Source organism: Neoarius graeffei, chromosome 5 (assembly GCF_027579695.1).
Source record: "Neoarius graeffei isolate fNeoGra1 chromosome 5, fNeoGra1.pri, whole genome shotgun sequence".
Classification (NCBI taxonomy): Eukaryota; Metazoa; Chordata; class Actinopteri; order Siluriformes; family Ariidae; genus Neoarius; species Neoarius graeffei.
Window position 1 is genome coordinate 99,096,250 of NC_083573.1, and position 17,090 is coordinate 99,113,339.

The following is a 17,090-nucleotide window of genomic DNA, read 5'->3' on the forward strand; positions in this document are numbered from 1 at the left end:
CCTTCTCTTGAGATTCAGTTCATGGACAGATGTCCTGACATTTTCCTTTAGAATTCACTGGTATAATTCAGAATTAATTCTTCCACCAATGATGGCAAGCCGTCCTGGCCCAGATGCAGCAAAACAGGCCAAAACCATGATGCTACCACCACCATGTTTAATAGATGGTGAGGATGGGTTCCCTTTTGAGTCTGGTTCCTCTCGAGGTTTCTTCCTCATGTCGTCTGAGGGAGTTTTTCCTTGCCACCTTCGCCACAGGCTTGCTCATTGGGGATAGATTAGGGATAAAATTAGCTCATGTTTTAAGTCGTTCAAATTCTGTAAAGCTGCTTTGCGACAATGTTTATTGTTAAAAGCGCTATACAAATAAACTTGATTTGATTTGATTTAGATGGGATAAGGTTCTTATGCAGGAATGCAGTGTTTTCCTTTCTCTGAACATACCGCTTCTCATTTAAACCAAAAAGTTCTATTTTGGTCTCATCCATCCACAAAACATTTTTCCAGTAGCCTTCTGGCTTGTCTGTGTGATCTTCAGCAAACTGCAGACGAGCAGCGATGTTCTTTTTGGAGAGCAGTGGCTTTCTCCTTGCAACCCTGCCATGCACACCATTGTTGTTCAGTGTTCTCCTGATGGTGGCCTCATGAACATTAACATTAGCCAATGTGAGAGAGGCCTTCAGTTGCTTAGAAGTTACCCTGGGGTCCTTTGTGACCTTGCTGACTATTACACACCTTGCTCTTGGAGTGATCTTTGTTGGTCGACCACTCCTGGTCCTGTTACTCCTGGTAACAATGGTCTTGAATTTCCTCCATTTGTACACAATCTGTCTGACTGTGGATTGGTGGAGTCCAAACTCTTTAGAGATGGTTTTGTAACCTTTTCCAGCCTGATGAGCATCAACAACACTTTTTCTGAGGTCCTCAGAAATCTCTTTTGTTCGTGCCATGATACACTTCCACAAACATGTGTTGTGAAGATCAGACTTTGATAGATCCCTGTTCTTTAAATAAAACAGGGTGCCCACTCACACCTGATTGTCATCCCATTGATTGAAAACACCTGACTCTAATTTCACCTTCAAATTAATTGCTAATCTTAGAGATTCACATACTTTTGCCACTCACAGATATGTAATATTGGATAATTTTCCTCAATAAATAAATGGCCAAGTATAATATTTTTGTCTCATTTGTTTAACTGGGTTCTCTTTATCTACTTTTAGGACTTGTGTGAAAATCTGATGATGTTTTAGGTCATATTTATGCAGAAATATAGAAAATTCTAAAGGGTACACAAACATTCGAGCAACACTGTATTCATTCATTCATTTTCTGTACCCATGAGCTATGTCGGGGGAAACCCAGACACATTCACACCTCTGGGCTATTCAGAGCTGCCACTTGAGCTAATCCGCATGTCCTTGGCCATGGGGGAGGAACTCGGATCATCCGGTGGAAACCCTGACAGGCACGAGGAGAACATGCAAACTCCAGGCATAAAGGCTGCTGGTCACCCACTAGGCTCAAGCCCAGAGCCTGCTTGCTGTGAGGTGACACTGCTAACCAGTGCAACATCATGCAGCCTATGTAAATTCCGTACAAAGCTGTGTTTTTCCGTGTAAAATGGCCTGGTTGTCAGCATGCACGCCTCCAAAAAAAGTCGACATACTGAAGTCGGGGTAAAATGTTTTGTACGCAATTTATGATTGAAAGGAGGATGTGCCGACCTTAAAGGCAGACTTGGCAAGTGTTTGAGTTTGGTGCAGACCCGGCAAAGTATTTCAACTGAGCGAACATAAAAGAAGATTCTGTAGCCGAGACGAGAACGGTCTGCGGAAGAAGCCTAGCTTTATGTGAGAGACTGTATTTTTTGAGGCCGTCAGGACAGCGCCCCAGTGGCCTAATGGATAAGGCACTGGCCTCCTAAGCCAGGGACTGTGGGTTCGAATCCCATCTGGGGTGTGAGGTTAGCAGAGTGGCGCAGCGGGAGCGTGCTGGGCCCATAACCCAGAGGTCGATGGATCGAAACCATCCTCTGCTAGCTCTGTATACTTTTCCGCCAACCTTTTCCATGAGACAGGTTCCAGGCCCACAGCCAATGAGAAGGCACCGGAAGTGCGCTGGGCCCTAGATCCCAGAGATCGAAAACGTGCGCTGCTCTCCCTAGCCAGATTTCTTCCCAAAATTCCCACCAGAGGCAACAAACTACATGTATCTAGCTTAGTATGAATTTAGTCGCTGAAGGCAGCTCATTGGCCCACCGTTGCCTGACCTCGAAAATTGTCCATGAGGAGGCCTGATTTTCCGTGCTAAGTCACTACTTTAGCATCGATCAGTGTCTTTGTAGCACGCGCACAAGCACATAGACATTACGGGAATGAAATAAAGTCCGCCCCACAGTACCAGTTGTTGTCACAGTGTGTTGCTCCTGTCTAAGACTCACAACGCAGGGCTGCTTTGGTATCAAAGATCCTGGCAAGGGAATGTCAGAGTCGATTTCATGGTTTTCTAACATCTTTCCACATGTTGTTCCAAAGCACAAGACGTAAAAGGTAATAAAGCAAGTGCCCTGAACTGTATATTCATTCATTTTCTGTACCCGTGAGCTATGTCGGGGGAATCCCAGACACATTCACACCTCTGGGCTATAGATAGTTTTCACATGACGTCACAGAGTCAGGGATTCCCTGGTGGCGGCCATCTTGAAGGGCAAGCTTACCGTACGGGTCACTGAGCACACATTGTAACGCGCGAGTTACATTTATTTATATATTATTTACATTTATAGTTACATTATTACTATTTAAAGCTAGCAATGGTGCACACCTGTTGTATTCACGGCTGTCGTAATAGGTCAGATGATGACGTCAAGCGGAGCTTTTATGGAATTCCCACTGTACGGGAGCACGAAGGCGAGCAAACAAAGAAACTCAGCATACAAAGGAGAAATCTATGGCTTGCAAGAATCAACCGCAAGGATTTTCAGCCTTCCAAACACAGCAAAGTCTGCTCCGATCATTTTATAAGTGGTAAGTTGTTTAAATAAACAATCAGTTGTGTAACAAGCCTACATACCAGTTAATTATATTACAAAGTTTATACTGACATGGTACCAAATTTGTCTTAAATCAACTCGATATTATACACACATATATTTATATGCAGTGTTGAGAGCTCTAAAACTCCAATGTGTACATACCTTGGCTGTAATTAGGACATGGCTCTCACTTGTTTTTGGTGGACTTCACGGACCCAGCCACAGACAAAATAATTGTATGACTCCAGTGACTTGTATGCTTTGAGGTCGTCAAGTGTGTAGGCGCTTTTAGTATTCACGAAATAGTTCACACTATCAGGGTACGATATGGATGGCAGCCCTGCATAGTCACTTGAAAATGCTTCTTTGTCCACTTCGTAGGGGTCAATTCCCCCAATCAAGGACAGTTTGGCTGCATACCGTTGTCGTGAGATGTCGTCCAATGTATCCATATACTTCCGTTTGCTTGATTTTGCCGACATTGATCTTTATTTTAGAAAACTGACTATATAACTTAATAAATTCGTCCGAGATAACGTAGCCGGTAGTGGCGATGGTCCGTTTTGTTTGCCCTGCAAGATGGCGGCTGGGGGGTGTTCCCCGGAATGCCGTGACGTCAGTGAAAACTATCTATTCGGAGCTGCCACTTGAGCTAATCCGCATGTCCTTGGCCATGGGGGAGGAACCCGGATCATCCAGTGGAAACCCTGACAGGCACGAGGAGAACATGCAAACTCCAGACATAAAGGCTGCCGGTCACCCACTAGGCTCAAGCCCAGAGCCTGCTTGCTGTGAGGTGACACTGCTAACCAGTGCAACATCATGCGGCCTATGTAAATTCCGTACAAAGCTGTGTTTTTCCGTGTAAAATGGCCTGGTTGTCAGCATGCACGCCTCCAAAAAAAGTCGACTTACTGAAGTCGGGGTAAAATGTTTTCTACGCAATTTATGATTGAAACGAGGACGTGCCGACCTTAAAGGCAGACTTGGCAAGTGTTTGAGTTTGGCGCAGACCTGGCAAAGTATTTCAACTGAGCGAACATAAAAGAAGATTCTGTAGCCGAGACGAGAACGGTCTGCGGAAGAAGCCTAGCTTTATGTGAGAGACTGTATTTTTTGAGGCCGTCAGAACAGTGGCCTAATGGATAAGGCACTGGCCTTCTAAGCCAGGGACTGTGGGTTCAAGTCCCATCTGGGGTGTGAGGTTAGCAGAGTGGTGTAGCAGGAGCGTGCTGGGCCCATAACCCAGAGATCCAATAGATCAAAACAATTAACTAAAATTAATTATTGCATAAAAATCACAGCCAAGGCCTACCCTGCTCCCACGTTTGCTTATAAGTCCTTTGTTGTTTCTCCTTCTCGTATACTTTATCGGTGGCCTTATTCTCCTCTTCAGACCGAGGTCGCTTTGTCCCCGTCTCTGGTGGTTTCTGTACACCTTTCAGAAAATTCCACATCGCAACGTAACTTTGGCAGATGTAGATGTAAACAACAACAAAAACACGTGTTTAAATGGGCGATAATGTGGCCACATCTATTGAATTTGATAACGTGATGTGGCAGCGGGGGCGTGGCCAAGTGTCGGTCTGTGAATGGAGGGCAGAGTCAGGGAAGGTAAGTGGTAGAATCATTGCACCTGATGGGGATTAACCTGTGTTTGTGTGTCTTTATAAAAGGCTGAAAAGCTAGCAATAAATAGTTCATTGAGAACTCAGTTCTGGCCTGCCGTGCTTCTGTGCTCCACCCACCTGGTCCAATACTACATGTGATTACCGCAATATTCAATGATATGCGTTATATGCATGCACAGTAGTGAAAAAAACGACAGCCTGTCTTGTACATGATATGATTCGGAATTCTTCGGTAGTTTCCATCCTGCCGATAAACACATTGATTAACACAGACACAGCACACGCTTAATATGTGGTGGCTTTAGTTGACGGTGTGTCTGAATCTTTGCTTCATATATATTTTTTATTTTCAACTAGCCAGCCGGGCTGGCTAGTGACAGGAATTACCTGCCAAATGACAAATTAAGTCGCCTCGGGCGACCGGACCACCGCGAATTTTGAGCCCTGCACAATTTCACTATGAGAAAAAGATGTTGGTAATTCAGGAACAAACAATTTTATAGTGCTGGACTTGGATACATCAGCTGTGTCCTCTGTCTGTGCACGAGCCATTGGCCAAGTAACCGCACAGGCAGTGAACAACTCTGGAAAATCCTTGAGACACTCGTCTGGCTCAGCCAATGGCTTCACCTTCATTTTAATCACAGGAGGTGGTACTAATGACCCCTCTGGCCAGACACAATGACCCACCAGGTTGTTTCCAATGATAAGATCCACTCCATCTATGGGCAAAGATGGCCGAACAGCAATGGTAACCTCCCCATTGATAAAAACAGAGTACAAGCAGATCTTATGTAATGGCACTGAAAAAGATTGAAGCCCAATACCACGGATTAAAACAACACTACCCGTGTCTAAGACAGAAAAAAAGGCAAAACAAATTGGCTAATAAAAGACTCTAAGGCTCCTGTATCCCGTAGAATTTTAACAGGAACCCTTTGAGCATTTCTTACCAGCGACACAACACTGTCAGTAATGAATGGACTATAATCAACACTGTCTGACACCTTCATTTTATCAATAATCTCCACTGGCACATTGGCCACTCAGATTCCAAAGACTTAGAAGGAGCCACATCTAATTTAACCCCCTGAACATGAACTGCAGGAACGGGCCTACTCTTAGCAACACAACCAGCAAACTTGCCGCTTGCCTTAGCCTTGTTGTGTGCACTTAACAGACTTTCTCTCATCCAATGACCAGCCTTAAGACAATAATTACATTTGCTTTGTGCATCACTCTCCCGTGCTCTATTATGATTGACAGGTTCGGTCCTCACTGGAGGACCCAAATTAAAACGACGAGGGCGATCATAATGATTGTACTATTCATTATGCGGAGCAAATTCACGCATCTGATTTTTGTGCATTAAAACATACCCATCGGCAAGCGCAGCTGCCTCTGCAACTGTCTTTACTTGATGTTCATTTACATAAACAACTACGCGTTCAGGCAGAATGTTTTTAAACTGTTCAACAACAACAACAAGATCACACAATGCCTCAAACATATCAACCCCTTCTGCCAAGAGCCAGCGATGAAAAAAACTTGTTAATTCCCTGGCCACCTCACTGTGAGTTTGTTTGTTGGTCTTTTTCCAGTTGCGAAAGCGTTGACGATATGCTTTGGGAACCAATTCATAACATTTTAAGACAGCATCTTTAACACACTGATAAACTTTTCTCTCAGCTGGAGGCAACGCAACAAAGGCCTCCTGAGCTTTACTGACTAACACAGTTTGTAGAAACAACGTTTTATCCTCGTCACTCCAATTTCTATCAGAAGCAACATTTTCAAACAAAGAGAAAAACACGTCTGGATCACGTTCATTACATTTGGGAAGAAACTTAATCATACCAGACAATCCCGACTGCTGGGATAAACCTCCACCACTGCCACTAGCGGATAGTTTGCCTTCTGCAATCAGATTAAGCCTCGTACGCTGAATTTCCCTTTCCAGCTCTTGGTGTGTAAGCTTTTCCAACTCCAACAGCTCATTATGTTTAAGCTTTTCTATCTCCAATAAACAATCTTTTTCTCTTTATTGTGCTTCCAGTTTATTTTGTTCAAGCTGCATTTGCAATTCTCTTTCCTGCGCTTCTAATTTCTTTTGTTCCAGCTGTATTTTCAACAGCTCTTTTTGTTGTTCAAACATCAGCTGGCTAGGTTTAAGAGACTACATGCTGGAAATCGAGGACGTGTCTAAAAATTGTGTTGCCGAATTACTAGTCTCGATTGGAGTGCCCCCCGGCAGCACCTGCCTTTCTTTTAAACTGCTACAAATGAAGTCAAACAACTGGTCTTTTTTAAAAGACTTAGGAATAATTAGTTCCAGTTGGTAATGATCCGCTACACTAAGCAGCTGATCCTTTGTCAATATCACTAACAACCTCTCTGATGGAGCTTCCAAAAACTCCTCCACTGCACTCATCTCAAAGTTTAAATGTAACACTACTCACTCAACAATTAAACAACGAACGCTCATAAAAAAATAAACTACAAATGGAACTTCCAGACTAACCAACCCAAATAACAACTACAACGCGAAGAGACAAGCAGCTCACAAAACAGGACAAACCAACTACGGAGCTTCCCCGTATCTAAAACATTTACCCACCATATACTAACCTAGCTTCACACTGTGCCCGAGAGCCAAATTCTTTACTCACCGATACCACTGGAGTCATGCTGCCCCGACCGAAGCCAATTCAGCCCGGATCTCCACCGCGATGTCTTCAGCCCAGACACAGTGACACTCCAGCCTAAAGCCCCAGCACAATGGCGCTCTAAGCCGAGGATAAACAATAGCTCCAACATGTTTTCATCCTGCTACATAAGCTCAAAATACATCGTTGGAAATGAAATAATTAACTCGACATGTGCCACCCCAATTTACATGTGCAACTATGTGCCACCCCAATTTACCTCAACACAAGCCAAACAAAATACAACCTGTGTGGTTCCCCCAAACAGGTAGGCCAAATGTACGCCTGTACATTTCATTCACAAATCAACGTCAATTACATAGCTCGTACCCTCACTATGCTCTGCATTAGCTAATAGTGGGAATCGTAGCCTACATACCAAAGTCCGAAGCGTACCAAAAAATTTCCAGGTCAATTATCCTGGATGAGCCCCCAAATGTCATGACTTCCTGGCTCAAGGCCGCCACAACATAAAGGGGGGAGACCACACCGATATACTGTATATCAAACACAAAAATAGATTTATTAAAGAACTATATACAGAAGTCAGTAAATGTAAAACAAAGCAAAACTGTAGTGTATATCATCATAATGGAATGTAGTGCAAAAAGGTAAATAAAAATAAATGGGGAGCGCAGCCAGCGCCGCAGCAAGCGTGATGTCAAGTGAGCAAGCTCCCTCGCGGACTGGGAGGTCCAGGTTTTATCCGGCTCCTAATTACGCCACCAATTAGTCACGTCATCAGAGCCCCAGAACTCCCCCTGCTGGCCGAGAGACAAACACAAAACAGAAACCAAAACACTGGCAGACCAAGAAGGCTAGTGACGAGCCCAGCACAGAAAAGCTGCAGTGTCACATAAGTCACTACTTTGGCATCGATCAGTGTCTTTGTATCACATGCACAAGCACATAGGCATTACGGGAATGAAATAAGGTCCATCCCACAGTACCAGCTGTTGTCACAGTATGTTGCTCATGCACTGTAAAAAAAGAATAGTTGAGAATACTTGAAATTTCAAGGCAACAGTCTGCATTAAGAATTTTATGTTTTGCCAATGATGTGCCCATGAAAATCCAAACTATGATAAAACTGTTATCTTTATTAAGAATTCTTAATTAAGTCAATTTTCAATTCCTCATTCTGCCAACATAGATTTCTCTTTTTGCTGAACAGTGGCATTCACAGTAGTACAAAAAGGCAATTGAGGTTATCAGACTTTTTTCACCTTTATTTGGATAGGACAGTGTAGAGAGAGGAAATGACCTTGGGTCAGAATTGAACCTGGGTCCCTGGATTTATGGCATGGTGCCTTATCCAACTGAGTCACACCCACAACATGGGTTTTAAAAATTTTTGTAATTGTGTAGAACAGTGAAAAAAGGCATGTATAGTTTAATGATAAATTGTGATAACCTCAGGGGCGTCGTGGCTCAGGTGGTTAAGGTGCCATACCATAAATCCGGTTCCGACCCGAGGTCATTTCCCGATCCCTCCCCGTCTCTCCCGCTCATTTCCTGTCTCTATGCTGTCCTATCCAAATAGAGGTGAAAAAAGCCCCAAAAAAATCTAAAAAAAAAAAATTGTGATAACCTCAATTGCCTTTTTGCACTACTGTGAATGCCACTGTTCAGCAAAAAGAGAAATCTATGTTGGCAGAATGAGGAATTGAAAATTGACTTAATTAAGAATTCTTAATAAAGATAACAGTTTTATCATAGTTTGGATTATCATGGGCACATCGTTGGCAAAACATAAAATTCTTAATGCAGACGGTTGCCTTGAAATTTCAAGTATTCTCAACTATTTTTTTTTACAGTGTGTCTAAGACTCACAACGCAGGGCTGCTTTGGTATCAAAGATCCTGGTAAGCTACTAAGGGAATGTCAGGGTCGATTTCATGGTTTTCTAACATCTTTCCACATGTTGTTCCAAAGCACAAGACGTAAAATGTAATTAAGCAAGTGCCCTGAACTGTATATTCATTCATTTTCTGTACCCATGAGCTATGTCGAGGGAAACCCAGACACATTCACACCTCTGGGCTATTCAGAGCTGCCACTTGAGCTAATCCGCATGTCCTTGGCTATGGGGGAGGAACCCGGAGCATCCAGTGGAAACCCTGACAGGCACGAGGAGAACATGCAAACTCCAGACATAAAGGCTGCTGGTCACCCACTAGGCTCAAGCCCAGAACCTGTTTGCTGTGAGGTGACACTGCTAACCACTGCAACATCATATGGCCTATGTAAATTCCATACAAAGCTGTGTTTTCCAGTGTAAAATGGCCTGGTTACAAGCGTCAGTGTGCATGCCTCCAAAGAAAAGTCGACTTACTGAAGTTGGGGTAAAATGTTTTGTACACTATTTATGATTGAAAGGAGGACGTGCTGACCTTAAAGGCAGACTTGGCAAGTGTTTGAGTTTGGTGCAGACCCGGCAAAGTATTTCAACTGAGTGAACATAAAAGAAGATTCTGTAGCCAAGACGAGAATGGGCTGAGGAAGAAGCCTAGCTTTATTTGAGTGAGTGTAGTTTTTGAGGCTGATAGGCCATTGGCCTAATGGATAAGACACTGGTCTCCTAAGCCAGGGACTGTGTGTTCAAGTCCTATCTGGGGTATTATGTTAGCAGAGTGGCACAGCAGGAGTGTGCTGGGTCTGTAACCCAGGGGCTGATAGATCAAAACCATCCTCTGCTAGCTCTGGGTACTCTTATGCCAACCTTTTCCATGAGGCAGGTATTCCAGGTAAGTGCATAAGGAAATGTCAGAGTTGATTTCATGGTTTTCTAGCGTCTTTCAACATGTTGATCTAGAGCACGAGACATAAAAGGTAATTAAATAAGTGCCCTGAATTGTATACGTATATTTATTAATTTTCTGTACCGATGAGCTATCTCAGGGGTAACTAAGATATATTCACACCTCTGGGCTATTCAGAGCTGCCACTTGACCTTTTTACAAGTCCGAATGCAGTTAATGCATGAGTCTGAGTCCAAGTCCGAGTCATTAGTGCTCAAGTCCAACTCAATTCACGACTCCTTAAAATTAGTGCACGAGTCGGACTCGAGTACTACAAGCGTGGCTGCATTAATACAACCCCGATTCCAAAAAAGTTGGGACAAAGTACAAATTGTAAATAAAAACAGAATGCAATGATGTGAAAGTTTCAAAATTCCATATTTTATTCAGAATAGAACATAGATGACATATCAAATGTTTAAACTGAGAAAATGTATCATTTAAAGAGAAAAATTAGGTGATTTTAAATTTCATGACAACACCACATCTCAAAAAAGTTGGGACAAGGCCATGTTTCCCACTGTGAGACATCCCCTTTTCTCTTTACAACAGTCTGTAAACGTCTGGGGACTGAGGAGACAAGTTGCTCAAGTTTAGGGATAGGAATGTTAACCCATTCTTGTCTAATGTAGGATTCTAGTTGCTCAACTGTCTTAGGTCTTTTTTGTCATATCTTCCGTTTTATGATGCGCCAAATGTTTTCTATGGGTGAAAGATGTGGACTGCAGGCTGGCCAGTTCAGTACCCGGACCCTTCTTCTATGCAGCCATGATGCTGTGATTGATGCAGTATGTGGTTTGGCATTGTCATGTTGGAAAATGCAAGGTCTTCCCTGAAAGAGACGTCGTCTGGATGGGAGCATATGTTGCTCTAGAACCTGGATATACCTTTCAGCATTGATGGTGTCTTTCCAGATGTGCAAGCTGCCCATGCCACACGCACTAATGCAACCCCATACCATCAGAGATGCAGGCTTCTGAACTGAGCGCTGATAACAACTTGGGTCGTCCTTCTCCTCTTTAGTCTGAATGACACGGCGTCCCTGATTTCCATAAAGAACTTCAAATTTTGATTCGTCTGACCACAGAACAGTTTTCCACTTTGCCACCGTCCATTTTAAATGAGTCTTGGCCCAGAGAAGACGTCTGCGCTTCTGGATCATGTTTAGATATGGCTTCTTCTTTGAACTATAGAGTTTTAGCTGGCAACGGCGGATGGCACACTGAATTGTGTTCACAGATAATGTTCTCTGGAAATATTCCTGAGCCCATTTTGTGATTTCCAATACAGAAGCATGCCTGTATGTGATGCAGTGCCGTCTAAGGGCCCGAAGATCACGGGCACCCAGTATGGTTTTCCGGCCTTGACCCTTACGCACAGAGATTCTTCCAGATTCTCTGAATCTTTTGATGATATTATGCACTGTAGATGATGATATGTTCAAACTCTTTGCAATTTTACACTGTCGAACTCCTTTCTGATATTGCTCCACTATTTGTCGGCGCAGAATTAGGGGGATTGGTGATCCTCTTCCCATCTTTACTTCTGAGAGCCGCTGCCACTCCAAGATGCTCTTTTTATACCCAGTCATGTTAATGACCTATTGCCAATTGACCTAATGAGTTGCAATTTGGTCCTCCAGCTGTTCCTTTTTTGTACCTTGAACTTTTCCAGCCTCTTATTGCCCCTGTCCCAACTTTTTTGAGATGTGTTGCTGTCATGAAATTTCAAATGAGCCAATATTTGGCATGAAATTTCAAAATGTCTCACTTTCGACATTTGATTTGTTGTCTATGTTCTATTGTGAATACAATATCAGTTTTTGAGATTTGTAAATTATTGCATTCCATTTTTATTTACAATTTGTACTTTGTCCCAACTTTTTTAGAATCGGGGTTGTATTTATGTTAATGGAAATCTTTACAAGGATAAAACCAGACATACTTTGTTGTGTGTATAAATTAGGATAATCATGAGTTTATAATAACAGGCCTGAAACTTTGCCTCCATCTTTATTAATACTGTACATTGTTCACTCTTGCATTAATGAGCTGATATATATTTGTGGAATATGCTGTATATGAATCCATTGATAACAGAACCTGCATTAGGCAACAGGAATGAAGTGTACACTGCAAAGTGTGCCAGCTATTGATCGTGTCGTCCATTATTATTCCTCTCGTCCACCGTAATCAACAGTTATCACTCAATTCTTCAAATTGGACTCTATGGAGATGAGAATTGATCTGTAAACTCTCTCTCTCTCTCTCTGTGCTCATGTATTTATCCTTCCTTCTCCCTAATTAATACATTTTAAATGTCTCCTAGTCATTATCTAGATCTTTAAACACATCCAATCAGGAAGCAGAGAAGCTCATTTGGAGTGTACGAAAGAGATATGGAGTCATGTGCAATCAATCCATCACAGGGCACCATGCACAGACTCTCACACACTGATTCAGTCCCAGGGGCAATTTAGAAAGGTCTGTCTACCTACCTGCATGTTTTTGAAGTACCCAGAGGATACAGGGTGGTATGATGAAGCAGAGTTACTATTACCACCCCAGAGTAGGGTTGTGTACTGAACCCCGGTGTCAATACAACACTGAGTCCTTTACGATCATTATCTACTGGACTGAATCGCAATGAATATTTCAGTGCCTCATTTCAGCGACAGTGAAATGCCTGAGCTGTCAATTAAAATATTTGCCCTCTGGTGCTCCAAAATGGACATTACAGGCAACATGAGGATCACTGGACCTCATGTGCCAACACTAGTCAACATTATATACCCAGAGCAGCTTGGTGCCTTGCTCAAGTGCACTTCAGCCATTCCTGCTGGTCCAGGGAATCAAACCAGCAACCTTTTGGTCCAAGAGCTGGCTCTCCAATCATTAAGCTATGACCTCCCTGAGCAAGAGCCCAAAAGTAAGCTCCTTTATACTGACAGATAATATACATACAATACATGTTTGAGTGTTCACTTTTGTACCTGTTTACTATGTACAGATTATCCATCCACCTGTAGCCGCTCATCCTGTTCTACAGGGTCACAGGCAAGCTAGAGCCTATCCCAGCTGACTATGGGCAAGAGGCAGGGTACACCCTGGACAAGTCACCAGGTTATCGCAGGACTAACACATAGAGACAAGCAACCATTCACACTCACAGTCAATTTAGAGCCACCAGTTAGCATAACCTGCATGTCTTTGGACTGTGTGGGAAAAAACAGAGCACCTGGAGGAAACCCATGCAGAACATGCAAACTCCACACAGAAAGGCCCTCGCCAGCTGCTGGGCTTGAACCCAGAACCTTCTTGCTGTGAAGCGACAGTACTAGCCACCTAGTATTTTTCTTTTAAAATAAAACTTCCCTGGGTGCTGACATCTTACTCTGTCTGAGGTTCAAATGTCACACTCTGAGTCTGAATTATGTGAGAGAATCTGATATTGCAACATCACTTACACACCGCATGACTTACCAAGGCTGAGATCTAGTGGATACATCACTTTTAAATTGTTGTAAAGCAAAAATAAACCTGATCATTGAAGCAATGACCCCCCCCCCCCCCCCCCCCCCCCCACACACACACATATATATAAATAGTGAGTGGACACAGACCCAGCCTTTGAGAAACTGTTTTACTGCCTATAAACACTCCATTGTGGGCAACTCACTATGTTTTTTAAAAATTCATTTTCCTTGTATTTTTATGTGATACGTTTTTGTTTATTTTTATTCACTGAAAAAAGTGATCGTTTGACAGATATTATGACATAATATTTTTTGTCCATTTAATATTGTGGAACATCTGTGAGACAAGCTATTTAACAGTTATTCCACGAAATTGAGTCATACATGAGCTGATAGCCGACGAGGCGCGTAGCACCAAGTTGTCTATAATCCATGTATGATAAGATTGAGTGGAATAACTGTTTTATTCTATCCACATTCACTGGATTTTGAGAAATAGAGCTTTTTTTTTTTGCAAATTAGATAAATAAAAATTTATACAACTCTGGAATTCACTCCCCCCCGACATACGTAATATCGACTCTTTACCTCTATTCAAATCCAGACTGAAAACTCACTTGTTTCAGTTAGCATATTCATTGTGACTTTTACCATCTCTAAATTCTCTGTTTACTTTCTCTGTGCTTTTATTGTGTCTTGTTTTACTGTTTTTACTGTTGTTTTACTCTTGTTTTTACTGTTTTGTATAGTGTCCTTGAGTGTTTTGAAAGGCGCTTCTAAATAAAATGCATTATTATTATTATTATTATTACAAAATGTCCAGCAAAATCATTTCCGCTTAGAATGTAAACAAACCGGCGAAATGACAGGAGCAATTTGTGAAAAATGTGATAATAATAATAATAATAATAATAATAATAATAATAATAATAATAATAATAAGTTGAATTTATATAGCGCCTTTCAAGAAACCCAAGGACGCTTTACAATTATAAACAAAGAAAAAAAAATAAAGGAAAAAAATAAAATAAAAAATAATAAATAAATAAATGAATAAATAATAAAAAATAAAAAGTCCACCAAGTAGGGGTCAGGATGTAATTCCCATGGTGTAGCAGCCACAGTCCCACCAAAAGGCGCACGAAAACGAGTCCCACATCTCCAGCACAGCCGCCGTGACGCCGTCAACCACATCGCTCGAACACCACGCCGTGGATCCACAAAGCGAGCAGAGAAGCTCCGCCACACAGAGCACTGGTGTATCCCAAACCGCCTGCACAGCCGCCGCGACGCCACCGAGCAACATCACTCGGAACATCACGCCAAACATTAAAGCGCAGAGCGCTGGACAACCACGATGTTAAATGAGCAGCGAGCTCACTGCAGTCCACAGCTGGGAGCACAGGCATCACCCACAGTGAACCAAGGCCTGGAGGGAAACCAATGCCCAAAACTGGGTCCAGAGCTACACCACAACCGGCGGACAAAACACTCAAACAAACATCAAATTACACAAACACACAGAAAAAAAAAGAAAATTGAAAAAGAAAATAAAATTAAAAAAGCTCTGGTGAGATGCGGCAGCCAGAATGCGCACGACGTACTCTCAACCGGAAACGGAAACGAAAAGAAAACATAAATTGATATGTTGAAATAATTGATATATTGAAATAATAATAATTATTAAATTTTTCAAAAAAAGATACATTCTTACCATCAAATACTTTTATTCCATGTTTAGTTGCTTTTTTGTATTTTGGGGGGTTTTGTTTTCAAGTCGAGTTTTTATTTCGTCCTCGGTTGGTTCAGCAACAAGCGCCGCCATTTTATTTTTCTCTACTCACGATATATGAGCTGATAGCCTAGTAGTAGAGTAGCCAATCAGAGTGCACAATTGCTCATATCCAGTGAATGTGGATAGAATAATTTCCCTTATCACTTATACTATAGCAGCTGTAAGCAGTTGTTCCATCACCAGCCACTCTTGAAGTTAATGCGACAAAAAACATCTTGACATGTTATAGCGTGAACTTCTCCATACCGAAGACTTTCCTGCATTGGAAAAATTTCTGTTACTGTTACAAAGTGCTGAAACTGGAAACTCCTTCCATGCATTACATAAATTAAATCTTGCTAACACCTCAACAATTATACATGTTTTTTTTTTCTGTTTAACTGGAGTGCCCGGTGTATAAGCAAATTAATTATAAATAAACTTGTGATTTGCAGCCAGAACTGCTGTAAAAGAAAGCTAAACAACACCTTCTGACCAATCAGCACCCCAAATTTATCTGACTTGATAATACCCCCGGCGGCACAGTGGTGTAGTGGTTAGCGCTGTCGCCTCACAGCAAGAAGGTCCTGGGTTCGAGCCCCGGGGCCGGCGAGGGCCTTTCTGTGCGGAGTTTGCATGTTCTCCCCGTGTCTGTGTGGGTTTCCTCCGGGTGCTCCGGTTTCCCCCACAGTCCAAAGACATGCAGGTTAGGTTAACTGGTGACTCTAAATTGAGCGTAGGTGTGAATGTGAGTGTGAATGGTTGTCTGTGTCTATGTGTCAGCCCTGTGATGACCTGGCGACTTGTCCAGGGTGTACCCCGCCTTTCGCCCGTAGTCAGCTGGGATAGGCTCCAGCTTGCCTGCGACCCTGTAGAAGGATAAAGCGGCTAGAGAGAATGAGATGAGATAATACCCCTCGGAGTGTTACAGTATGTAGGGGGGAGTGTAGAGATGGAAATTTCTTTTGAACTCCTTGATATTACTCAGTGCTTTTACTGTGCGATAACTTCACAAATAATAAGTGTGTGTCATTTGAGAGAAAGGTCAAAGAAATTGCTTCCTTCTTCCCTTCAAATTTAAGATTAGATTTTGTATTTATTTCTAAAACCTTGAATAAGGTGAATGTGGTTCTTGCACGGGCGTGTGTAAATTTGCCATACTGTACAAAGCCATCTGTCTCTCTGTCTCTCACATGCACACACTGTACATACATCGCTCTCTCTCTTTCTCTGTCTGTCTGTCTTACCTCCATCTCTCTCACACATCCATCACTCTCTCTCCTCCATCTCTCTCTCCCTCTCTCTCTGTCTCACCTCCATCTGTCTCTCTCTCACACACACACACATCGCTCTCTTTTTCTCTCTCTCTCTGTCTCACCTCTATCTCTCTCTCACACATCCATTGCTCTCTCTCATCTCTCTCTCTTTCTCTCTCTCACCTCTCTCTCTGTCTTCATCTCCACCTCAGTCTTTTGTCTCTCTTCATCTTACTCTTCTGTCTCTTCCCCATTCTCTTTTTTCTCTGTCCCTCTTCATCTTTTTCCTATACTCTCTTTTCCTCTCCATCTTTCTCCCTCCCTCGCCACCATTATATCTTTCCCATTCATATTCATTCTCTCTCTCTCTCCAGCTCAACGTCCTCCATCAGCTCTTCAGACTGAAAA

The 17,090-nt window shown here is 42.5% G+C and overlaps 1 protein-coding gene and 1 non-coding gene across 2 annotated transcripts in view; both read left to right on the forward strand.

Moving 5' to 3' along the window:
* The window catches only part of dpp6a (dipeptidyl-peptidase 6a), a 301,791-nt gene that overhangs the window by 25,866 nt on the left and 258,835 nt on the right, over positions 1-17,090 (forward strand). The window lies entirely within an intron of this gene.
* On the forward strand, positions 1,893-1,965 carry trnar-ccu (transfer RNA arginine (anticodon CCU)). Its single transcript has one exon. It is a non-coding gene; the product is annotated as a tRNA-Arg (tRNA).